The sequence below is a fragment of the Eurosta solidaginis genome, chromosome 5 (assembly GCF_040869045.1).
Source record: "Eurosta solidaginis isolate ZX-2024a chromosome 5, ASM4086904v1, whole genome shotgun sequence".
NCBI classification, from domain to species: domain Eukaryota; kingdom Metazoa; phylum Arthropoda; class Insecta; order Diptera; family Tephritidae; genus Eurosta; species Eurosta solidaginis.
In genome coordinates this window covers 173890561-173903374 of record NC_090323.1, presented here as the reverse complement: position 1 = coordinate 173903374, position 12814 = coordinate 173890561, and positions in this window count along the sequence as shown.

Sequence of the window (12814 nt, the reverse complement as noted above, 5' to 3'; positions counted from 1 at the left end):
AATTAGAGCTGGAATCCGATCCGATTTTTAATCGATTCAATCGATCTTTTTTGAAGAATTGAAGAATCGATTTTCTTTTTAAGCGCCAAATACACGACACGAACATTGCCGCGAAAAATAGAATAGCTCGATTTTTTTAGCATTCGAAGTTTTGATAACTTTCAGCAACAATAGGTGCCATTGTGAATTCGTACAAGTGCCCTACAAGCCAGAGGTAACAACCCCACAAGAACATTGACTATCATCTGATTGTCAGCAATGTCAACCTAAAGCGCCAAATACACGACACGAACATTTCCGCGAACATTCCCGTTATGTCATGTTTCTGCGACCTTTTCCGTCGTGTATGGTGGTGTTTGCCAGTTCGCGCAAATGTTCGCCAAAAATCAAAATATTTTAATTTTTGGCGAACATTTGCGCGAACTGTTCGTGCGTGTATGGCGAAATAGCTCATAATCGTAGTAATTTCATGGCGCGGGAGTAACTTAAACCTCTAAAAAAAAAAAAAAAAAAGTTTGAGCCATCGCACAAAGTGCTCCTTGTTGGCTACGGGGTAGCAGAAGAAATGCATGCCCGGAAACTTTGTAGTGGTAACAGGACAATCACGAAACGTGCACCGACAGCCACCCATTTATTATTATTTTAATTTCAACTGAACTCAGAAGTCAAAACTAAATTCTTTACCACAATTTCTAATATGACAGAAAAATACAAATAAAAAAAAAACAGATTAGAGCTGGTAAAAACTCGTTTAACTATCATTTTGTCATAGAACATAAATATCACAGTAATTTTCAGCGACAATTTGAAAGAAATCGCCGTGACTGACTGTCAACGCGTTCTATTGTCGTCGTGAAATTTTTCCTGCGCAGAATTACAGCCTTATTCTGTTTGGGGAACGACCCCCTCAACGAACGATACCTGCTTGGACGATATCGTGTGCTCATGGTATTCTGAATCTTACGTTGCCGTTTAAGCTGTAGTCATTGGTGCCGTTTGTCGTATCGCTGTAGTCGTATCCCTAACGTAATCAGCTGTTTATCGTTACGACGGTAAACCCAAACCCAATTGGTTGGCTACGATACGGTTACGACCTTAGCGGCACCAATAATCGATTGCGTTGATTCTCATAAGGTTGGTCGAATCAGCTGTTATAAGGTTACCGACACGGTTACCGATAAAGCACCAATGTCTGCAGCTTTATCGTGTAGCTTTACATCGTACGTCAACTACAAGATATCAAGTGTCAAACTTGCAACTCTGTGCACATATGTTTTCTTTAATGTTGGCCGATCCCGTGATTTTTGAGGAAAAATATTACCAGTGATTGTGACCTCTCAGTCAAAGCGGCTTTTAACCGTGACTGTGACTGAAAAAAAAAAAACACAAATACCACACCAACAGGAATCCGTTTTATATTATTCTGGCAATCCTTTACTTTAGTTCACAACTGCTAAAACTCGTCCAAAAATATCGGAAGAGGTGTCAAATGAGCGCTTTTGACCTTGGATCACGGATCCGAAAGCGGAAATTGGACATTTTAATTCTTTTCGGAGATATTTCCGGTAGTAGTGCAGTTTACGGTACCCACCCTAAAGTTGGGCCAAGATTTTCGAGTGAGGTATCAAAAGACGCGTATTAATCTCGATAACAATAATCCAAGGCGGAAAAGAAAAATTGTATCTCTTTCCGGAGATATTTGCAGTTGAAGTTGGCGATTTTAATGTGGTGTTGTTGTGTTTGTACCCACAAAAAAAAATTGTGCATCACCGTGGCGGTAGCCACGGTTATACCACACACCCGGACTTGGCATGGCGTAGTCGAGGGTTATTTTTTATAAGCGCGGCCGAAGACCGCCAATGCAGAAAGGTGTTCTGCGCAAAAATACTATGGATCCCACCCCCGGTTTCGGAGGGTCCCGCGGGTCTTTTTTCGGTTTTTCGTTAATATCTTTTGATACGTCACTCGAAAATTTTGGCCCAAATTTCGGTGGGTACCGTAAACTGCACTATTACCATATTTCCAAACAAAGCTGAAAATTGTTGCAATTTTGATGATGTCATACCCACAAGAAAAACTGTGGGTAAAAGTGTTTTGCGCGGATATAGATTTGGTCTCCAAACCGGTGTTAGACCCACCCAGGGTAATTTATTTATTTTATTTATAATTTTATTTATAATTTATTTATAATTTATTCTGCGCAAAAATACTATGGACCCCACAATCGGTTTCGGAGCACTCTGGGCCATTTTTCGGTTTTTTGGAAATATCTTTTGACAGAAATAAATTGGAGTTTCCGCTATCGGATTCGTGGTCCTGAGATCAAAACGCGTCTTTTGACACCTCTTCCGATATTTTTCGACGAGTTTTAGCAGTTGTGAGCTGAAGTAAAGAATTACCCTTAAGTAACTTGCTCATTATATTGGTTCATAGCATTAGCATAAAAGCGATTTGTTCCTGTGATGAGAGCTATGTTTGAGTATGTGACTGGTAACGTGAAATAATGCTGTCACAGGTAATCAGTCACGAATATTCCTTGTAATACGCCGATTACACGGCTCAAGTATCCTTGTGCCAATTACCAATTTGCACGAGGATTTGCCCGGTGCGTGCACTGTTTGCACTATTTGCGCAGAGAACTGCGCTAAAATCAAAACGATTTTGATATTTACGCATGTCTGCAAATATTGCACATGCTTTTTTCTTCGTGTGTGGTGAATCTTACACAGTTTACCTGTGGTTCCTGATAATATAACATCAGTAATTATTGCTTAAAAATGTTAATATCGAAGGCGCAAGGACCATCTCTTGCTTGTAACAGGAATTCACATAAATTCAATAATAAATAATAATTTTTTATACAATTAGAACACATGTTTCATTTGTTGCGCTAGTTGAAAAATGAATATTGCGCAGTGCTGCAATGAGTTGAGCTGGGATTGCAATTAAAATATATATTTTATAAATACTGTAACGAAAGTGCTTGCAATTCCTCTTATTTGCAATCCTCTGCTAAGTTCGAATCACTAAACTGTTGAATAAATAACTCCAATATTGAATGATGGAAAAAAATGGCCTTTATTAAGTACTTCACAATAACACTTATACTTTGCTACTCGCTGGCTTAATAACCAAACTGATTGATATCTCAAATGAAACTCTACTATTGGCCGCAGGGATGCACCTTAACGTTAAGCTAATCGTTTATCAAAAAATTTCCACCGTTTCCGTTGAAACACTTCGAAATATTATCGATAAAGAAATTATCAAAATAAATTGTATCTCGTTTTTAACCGAAACGAAAAGCTTTCGTTAACGTTAAAAACGTTAACAAAAACGTGATACTTTATGTTTGAATTGTGCTGGCAATGCTACGGCCATGGTGAAGCCGTAAGGTGGCAACAACGAGCGCACATACACACACAAACTCTATGTAATTTGTTTGTGTAATTCGTTGGTGGTAATGTCAAAAATACTCTGAGAAATGTTCGTACTGTCAAAATTCAAGAGAAAAGTTGCAATCAGCTTGGCTAATGCTTTCACCTTTAATGACTCCGCCATCAATCAGCTTTGCCAGCATAGTTTGAAATTAATAATCAACATAAACGATTTGATTTCGTTTTGATATGGCAGAAAACGAAACGAAATCATTTCGTTAATTTGACGATCTTAACGTTAATAAACGAAACGAAATGAGTTCGTTTCGTTTATTAACGTTGATTATCGTAACGAAATGATATCGTTTCGTTGGTTAAGCATGCCTGATTGGCCGCCAGATCGCGTGCTTAATCAAACTGATTGATAGCTCAACTCAAACTGAATTCCTTCTTACTCGTCTGCCCCGCTTTTATAGTTTACGCTGCATACTTCTAGGCTCTTCCACTTCCAGAACTTACCAACTATATTCGTGTGTGTATAGTTCTCATATAGTTTCTACTTGTTTACAATTGTCTACTTTTTAGCGCTTCTCAGATGTACGTATGTGAGTTTATAGTTTACAGTCTCCCGCACACACATAAGCGTATAAGTAAATTCATCTGTGTGTGACATCTCATCTCTCGCTGCCTTGTATGTAAATTTTGCTCATCGGAATGTGTACATATGTGTAGACGCAATTATTGATTCGTTTATGTAGATACATAATGATTGAATTATTGATGTGAATTCACGTCACTGCTTAGCATCGGCCTGGAAATGGCAGCACTCCTTAGTTTTGCTAATATTCGTAACACTGCCCTCCACCTAAGTCTGATCGTCCCGATCAGACAAATCTCCCAATCTAAACGCCGCTAGCATCTCCAAATGTACCACCCTTCTAATCCGTGGTTTCCCAGTGGTTTGTATGCGGTAGATGGTATCACTGATCTTCTTCACAACTTTGCACGGGCCTTCCCAACTGCACCGAAATTGGGCTGGAACACCTTTCCGCAGGTGAGGGTTGTTTAACAGTACCAAATCTCCATTCCGGAAACCTTCCGAATTATTTTCCCTGTCGTTCCATCTTACTACTCATTATTCTGGATCGTTCTCTCGCACTCTGTTGCTTGGCCAATGAAGAAATACTTTGTGGAGCTTGTTCTTGACGGATTGGCTTCACATACTCAGTACCGTTCCGACGTTTCCCAACAAAAGTGCGCGCTGGCTTGAAACCATCCTTGCATTCTTTCTGAAAAATTCTTTCAGTCATTTTAGTGCGTCCATTAGGGTTTGTTGATGCCGGTCTTTTCCTCGGAGGTACTTTTAATTTCGCTTTATTTGGCACATTCGATCCACCAACCTTTGCTCGATCTACTTTCCTTGACTTTCGTGGTCTCTGTCGAATCTCCTCCACCAGCACTCGCTTACTGCTGAACCCTTTTTCCAAACTGAAGTTAAGTGGCACATCTTGGTTCTCATAATGCATCACCCTTCTCTGCATATCGATCTTGATGTCATGGTCAACCAAGAAATCCACTCCCAATATAACTTCATCAACGACCTCCGCCACAACGAATTTGTGTAGAACCATGACCTTCCCAATTAGGACTTCACATATTACTTCTCCCTGGACTTGGTTATATTCGCCTGTGACCGTACGCAACCTCGCTCCAGGTAATGACTTTACTCTCTTGTAGACCAAATCAGATCGAATCAAGGAATAAGATGCGCCCGTATCTACAGTCAGTACACGCTCCTTGCCATCCACATTCCCTCTGACGGTAAGACTGCTTGATTTCCTTCCAATTTGCGACACAGATATCACAGGACATTCAATAGCCGGGGCAAGTTTTCGTTCTTTATCTCTTACTCGCTCTTGCTCATCTCCTCCAGCTTTGCGTTTACGGCCACCCACATTGTTGGAACTATTAGGACCAAGATCGCAATGACGTGCAATGTGACCGGACTTTCCGCATTTGAAGCATTTGATAACTTTTTCACTCCGCTTTTGCGATCCTTTCAGCACCTCCAATATTGCGTCTACCCACTCTGGCCTTTCTACTTCCACACGGCGTGCTTTGAAAACTGGCTTACACAGAAGCGACGCTGTTTCCTGAATCAGAGCATGCGATACCGTTTCAGCAAATGTTAGTTTTGGATTCGCATATGTAGCCCGCTTCGTTTCCACATCTCGTATGCCATTTATAAAGCTCTGAATCTTTACCCTTTCAGTGTATTCCACGGGTGCATCCGCATTTGCAAGATGAGCCAATCTTTCAATATCTGAAGCAAACTCCTGCAATGTCTCATTAGCTTTTTGGTAGCGGTTTTGCAACTCAATTTGGAATATCTGTTTGCTATGCTCGCTTCCGTAACGTCTCTCTTAAGCGCTCATCAATGTTTCGTAGTGGTTCCGCTCGTACTCTGGGATGGTCTGTAAGATTTCCGCGGCAGGCCCTTTCAGTGCCACGAACAGAGCTGCAACTTTATCTTCAGCATTCCATTGGTTCACTGCTGCGGCCTTCTCAAACTGTAGCTTAAAGACCTGGAAAGGAACAGAACCGTCAAAGGATGGTGTTTTTACCTTTGGATTACTAGTTGAAACTGCTGTGCGATTTAGTTGCAACTGCTCGATACGTCCTCTCAAAGCATCCACCTCGGCCTCGATTTTTTCTTCAAACTGTAAAATTTTTGTATCTTGCGCCTCCAACTTCGAGGAAATACGTCCTTCTTGCTCTTTCAGTTGAGCAGAGATCTGCGATGATATCTGTGCTGAAATTTGAGCCGACATTTCGGATATCCGTGCCTCTTGTGCTTCAATCTTCGCTGTTATACGGTTCTCCTGCGATTCCAGCTGAGATGACATTTGCGACGACATTTCGGATATACGCGTTTCTTGTGCTTCCATCTTCGATGTAATCTGTGTCGACATTTCTGACATACGCGTTTCTTGTGCTTCAATCTTTGATGTTATACGTGTCTCTTGAGATTCCATCTGTGATGACATTGTCGATGTTTGAGCAGATATTGCAGCCAATATCATGTTCAGGTCTGTGTTCGCCATTGTCTGCGCTGTTTCTTCCATTTTTATTATTTCCTCGCCATCAAGATGAAAGTCATACTCTTCCACATCAATTCCTTCTGCTTCCATTGCCTCTCGTAGCCGTGCCTGAAGTTCAAGTTTAACGCCGCTTGTATTCAATCCACGGCTCTCCAAATCCTTCTTTAGTTTCTGGATCTTCAATTCACTGAACTTTGCCATGTCCTTGTTGTCCTCTGGAATTTATTCAACAATTCCTCTTCTGACACCAATTGTAACGAAATTGCTTGCAATTCCTCTTATTTGCAATCCTCTGCTAAGTTCGAATCACTAAACTGTTGAATAAATAACTCCAATATTGAATGATGGAAAAAAATTGCCTTTATTAAGTACTTCACAATAACACTTATACTTTGCTACTCGCTGGCTTAATAACCAAACTGATTGATAACTCAAATGAAACTCTACTATTGGCCGCCAGATCGCGTGCTTAATCAAACTGATTGATAGCTCAACTCAAACTGAATTCCTTCTTACTCGCCTGCCCCGCTTTTATAGTTTACGCTGCATACTTCTAGGCTCTTCCACTTCCAGAACTTACCAACTATATTCGTGTGTGTATAGTTCTCATATAGTTTCTACTTGTTTACAATTGTCTACTTTTTAGCGCTTCTCAGATGTACATATGTGAGTTTGTAGTTTACAGTCTCCCGCACACACATAAGCGTATAAGTAAATTCATCTGTGTGTGACATCTCATCTCTCGCTGCCTTGTATGTAAATTTTGCTCGTCGGAATGTATACATATGTGTAGACGCAATTATTGATTCGTTTATGTAGATGCATAATGATTGAATTATTGATGTGAATTCACGTCACTGCTTAGCATCGGCCTGGAAATGGCAGCACTCCTTAGTTTTGCTAATATTCGTAACAATACAATGGAAAATAAACGCTTCTGTGCGCGTGAATTACCAGCACTATGGAAAATAGTGATTTTTTATACAATTAGTGCTTTTTTTATACAATTAAAATACATGTTTCATTTGTAGCGCTACTTTAAAAATGAATATTGCGCAGTGTTTTATATTTGCGCATGGTTTTTATGTCATGTATGGGCCGTATAAGCTGTCGCTGAAATGTACTGTAATATTTCAGTAGCTGTGACAAAATCACAGGTTCACGGATATTTGCCACTTTATGTGAACTGGGCATTAAGCATATATGACACTATTTTTTTTTGCTTGGATTCCAAGCTAAAAAAACTGACGAAACTTTATCGGAACTTCAAAAAACAAAAACAATTTCTATCATGAAAAAGCGCGACCACTATTCCCCCATAATTAGTGAGTTTGGCATGTTTTTGTTTATGTATTACATTTTATTTTTTCATTAACAGTTTTAACAGTAAAAACAATGCAAATAACACGCGAAAATTATTTCGGTCTTTAATGGTTCACTTTTTTCACAAGAAAGTTGATTTTAATTGTGTTTTTATGCACCAAATTTTCAAACTAAAAACAAAATTTTCATTTTTCAGAAAAAAATAAAGAAAAAACGACCGAATGTCAAAAAAACCTATCGAAAAACAAACTGGCTCGTTTGTTTTTAATGAACTAGCTTGTATTTTTCTTGTATTTCGTTAGTTTTTTGAAATATAGTTTGCACACTTACACCAGTACTGAAGCCGCATTGGGAGGGAGTGCGACAAAAAATTGAAGATAAAATACAAGAAAAAATACACGAAAATATAGTAGTGTCATACAGGTATTATGGTCAATTCGTTGTCAACGCTGCATATAAAAAACACTATAGTAGCGGGTAGTGATGGACGATACAGCGATTGAGCTATCAGTGAAAATAGATATGGCGATTTTTGAATCAGGGCTCTTTTTTACAGCTATAGCGATCGCTTTCATTAATTTTTAATAAGCGAATCTGCAATTTGTATACTTGGATACAAAAAATGAATATTTAAGTTTGTTTACCGGAGTAGATTGAATGTTATATATTAATTTAGTTTAGTATACAGAATATATGAACCAAAATTGGAATAAAAAGAAAAAAATATGTACCTTTTATTGTAAACTGATGTAGTGTGAAATCATAATTTTATGAGCCATTATGATATATATTATTAAGTGGCTGACGACATTAGGTTCAGTCTCGTATTACACTCAATGAGATGAAACTAGCTGAAATAGATGTCTATGCATCTTTGTTGTATAATTTTGTTAATTGAAAATGCTTTGATTTTTAAATGTAAGATGAATCAACCAACCCGAAATAAATGCGTATATGCAACACCATAAAAACATGATTTATTACTATTATTTGTATACTACACTAATGTATTCAGAAATACTCCGTATGAATTTGTTCTGAAAATTGTATTTGGCTGCATAATGTTTTTATAGTAAAGTAAATTAATTTTTAATGAAAAATGCAGAGTAAAAATATAACAAATTCTTCAAACTATTATAAAAATATAATATAACAAGTAAGGAAGGTTAAGTTCGGGTGTAACCGAACATTACATACTCAGTTGAGAGCTATGGTGACAACATAAGGGAAAATAACCATGTAGGAAAATGAACCGAGGGAAACCCTGGAATGTGTTTGTATGACATGTGTATCAAAGGAAAGGCATTAAAGAGTATTTTATGAGGGAGTGGGCCATAGTTCTATAGTTGGACGCCATTTAGGGATATAGCCATAAAGGTGGATCAGGGTTGACTCTAGAATGCGTTTGTACGATATGGGTATCAAATGAAAGGTATTAATGAGTATTTTAAAAGGGCGTGGACCTAAGTTCTATAGATGGACGCCTTTTCGAGATATCGCCGTAAAGATGGAACAGGGGTGACTCTAGAATGCGTTTGTACGATATGGGTATCAAATGAAAGGTGCTAATGAGCATTTTAAAAGGGAGTAATCCTTAGTTCCATAGGTGGAGGCCGTTTCGAGATAACGCCATAAAGGTGGACAAGGGGTGACCCTAGAATTTGTTTGCACAATATGGGCATCAAACGAAAGGTGTTAATGAGTATTTTAAAAGGGAGTGAGCCGTAGTTCTATAGGTGGACGCCGTTTCGAGATATCGCCATAAAGGTGGGCCAGGGGTGACTCTAGAATTCGTTTGTGCAATATGGGTATCAAACGAAAGGAGTTAATGAGTATTTCAAGAGGGAGTGGGCCTTTCTGGACCAGGGGTGACTCTAGACTTTGTTTGTACGATATGGGTATCAAATGAAAGGTGTTAATGAGTATTTTTAAAAGGGAGTGGGCCTTCGTTCTATAGGTGTTCGCCTTTTCGAAATATCGCCATAAAGGTGGACCAGGGGTGACTCTAGAATGAGTTTGTACGATATGGGTATCAAATTAAAGGTATTAATGAGAGTTTTAAAAGGGAGTGGTGGTAGTTGTATATGTGAAGGCGTTTTCCAGATATCGACCAAAATGTGGACCAGGGTGACCCAGAACATCATCTGTTGGATACCGCTAATTTATTTATATATGTAATACCTGCCAAGATTTGAAGGGTTTTTTTATTTCGCCCTGCAGAACTTTTTCATTTTCTTCTACTTAATATGGTAGGTGTCACAACCATTTTATAAAGTTTTTTCTAAAGTTATATTTCGCGTCAATAAAACAATCCAATTACCTTAACATATTTCATCACTTTTTTCGTATTTGGTTTAGAATTATGGCATTTTTTTCATTTTTCGTAATTCTCGATATCGAAAAAGTGGGCGTGGTCATAGTCGGATTTCGTTAATTTTTCATACCAAGATAAAGTGAGTTCAGATAAGTACGTGAACTGAGTTTAGTAAAGATATATCGATTTTTGCTCAAGTTATCGTGTTAACGGCCATGCGGAAGGACAGACGGACGACTGTGTATAAAAACTGGGCGTGACATCAACCGATTTCGCCCATTTTCACAGAAAACAGTTAACGCCATAAAATCTATGCCCCTACCAAAGGATTGGTTAATTTTTGTTCGACTTATGGCGTTAAAAGTATCCTAGACAAATTAAATGAAAAAGGGCGGAGCCACGCCCATTTTTAAATTTTCTTTTATTTTTGTATTTTGTTGCACCATATTTATTTTTCTGCAATCATCAAGATCGGTGCTTCTTCTTAAGCACATCAGATACCGCTCGCTAACCTCTGAGCGCCAATTCTTTGTTACTGCAATACGTCTTTGGAACTCGCTACCTACTAGTCTTCGACTCTTAAGTAATGCTCTGCACTTCAGAAAAGAGCTAACATCATTTTTTAACGACTCTTAAACTGGATCGCAAATTGTTGTTGTTAAAATGTTCATTTCTAAGTCCTTTTCCTTTCTCTGTGTCTTCTTTCTTTGTTTGTTAAATACTATTCAATCTATAACCAGCCAAAGGTTATCATCACTACTGCTGTCTTTTAATATTTATTAACTACTTTTCTTTAGTTTTAAGATTTACATTTACATACATAAATATTTCACTATTGTCCGCTATATTTAATTTAATTTGATTAATCTAATTTATTATTATAAATGTTCAATTTTTATAGCTCATGCTATTCATGACTAGCACTGTTAAATAATTTGTCAAAATTGTTGTGCTAGGAACAAATTTTCAAATAAATACATACATACATACATACATACATATCATTACTGGAGTTGAATCTTGACATAATTTACTTATATACTGTAAAGATATTAAATTTTTTGTTAAAATTTTACTTTAAAAAATTTTTTTTTAAAAGTGGGCGTGGTCCTTCTCCGATTTTGCTAATTTTTATTAAGCGTACATATAGTAATAAGAGTAACGTTCCTGCCAAATTTCATCATGATACCTTCAACGACTGCCAAATTACAGCTTGCAAAAGTTTTAAATTACCATCTTTTAAAAGTGGGCGGTACCACGCCCATTGTCCAAAATTTTACTAATTTTCTATTTTGCGTCATAAGTTCAACTCATCTGCCAATTTTCGTCGCTTTATCAGTCTTTTGTAATGAATTATCGCACTTTTTCGGTTTTTCGTAATTTGTGATATCGAAAAAGTGGGCGTGGTTATAGTCCGATATCGTTCATTTTAAATAGCGATCTGAGATGAGTGCTCAGGAACCTACATACCAAATTTCATCAAGATACCTCAAAATTTACTCAAGTTATCGTGTTAACGGACGGACGGACGGACATGGCTCAATCAAATTTTTTTTCGATTCTGATTATTTTGATATATGGAAGTCTATATCTATCTCGATTCCTTTATATATGTACAACCAACCGTTATCCAATCAAACTTAATATACTCTGTGTGCTCTGCTCAACTGAGTATAAAAATTAGCCACCCACTTCAGTGCCCTAGGAACTAGCTGGAGAATTCAGCCATATAATATGACAAAACTTGAATTGCATTCTCCCAAAAAACCTAAAGTTTGAGTTAATCTGTTTACAATAAGATGAGCGATATATATATAATTCTATTATTTATATATATAATTCTTTTATTTAAAAACACAAATTTTATAAAACTGCTAACGGCTACTGCCAACCAGATCAAAACGTCGTTTATAAAAATATCAGTTCAAAATAACGTCGCCTGAAAGAGCAAACTAGCTAAAAGTAAACACAACCGAGTGAAGAAATATAGCTTCATGAAGAAATAACGCTATTGGCGAAATGCTGCCAAAATGCCAATCACTGATATATTTGGATAGCTACCCTTCAAAAAACGCGAGTACTATATAAATAATGTAAGGAATACTCCTTTGGGAGTATAGGACTGCTCCAAATCTATTCTGTATTCATACAAAAAATGTGCGCCAATTAACATTGCGATGTCCTAGGAGAGGAGTAGGTGATCCTACTCTCGCTTTGTTTGTGAGTATTCCATAGAGTACATACGTGAGAGTACTTTCCAAAGTACTTTCACTGTAGTACTCCATGAAGTACCCACAGAGGATCATATACCAAAGTACTAAAAAGGAATTGTGTCGGAAAGAATTATCGAAGTGAATTAAATTTAAAATGAAAGTAAATGAAGAGGGGCAATACAACTTTTATATTTTATACTACGAATATTCTTATGTTATTTAGCATTTGCGTGAATAAAGAAACTAATATTTCTCTATACATACTTTAGTATGTATACATAAAACCAGTGCGCTGTTGCATTTTATCAGAGTTGCCAAAGTAAAATTTTATTATTAGTTATTTGCATGCAATATTTTACTTTTGGCAACTCTGTTCGATCGTCATCGTGTCGTGATCACTGTCGTTAAAAAACGAGCAAAGATCGGCTGATGGTGGGCCGCAAACGCATTGGAAAGGAGTATTGTTAGAGTACTCCAACATCAAGA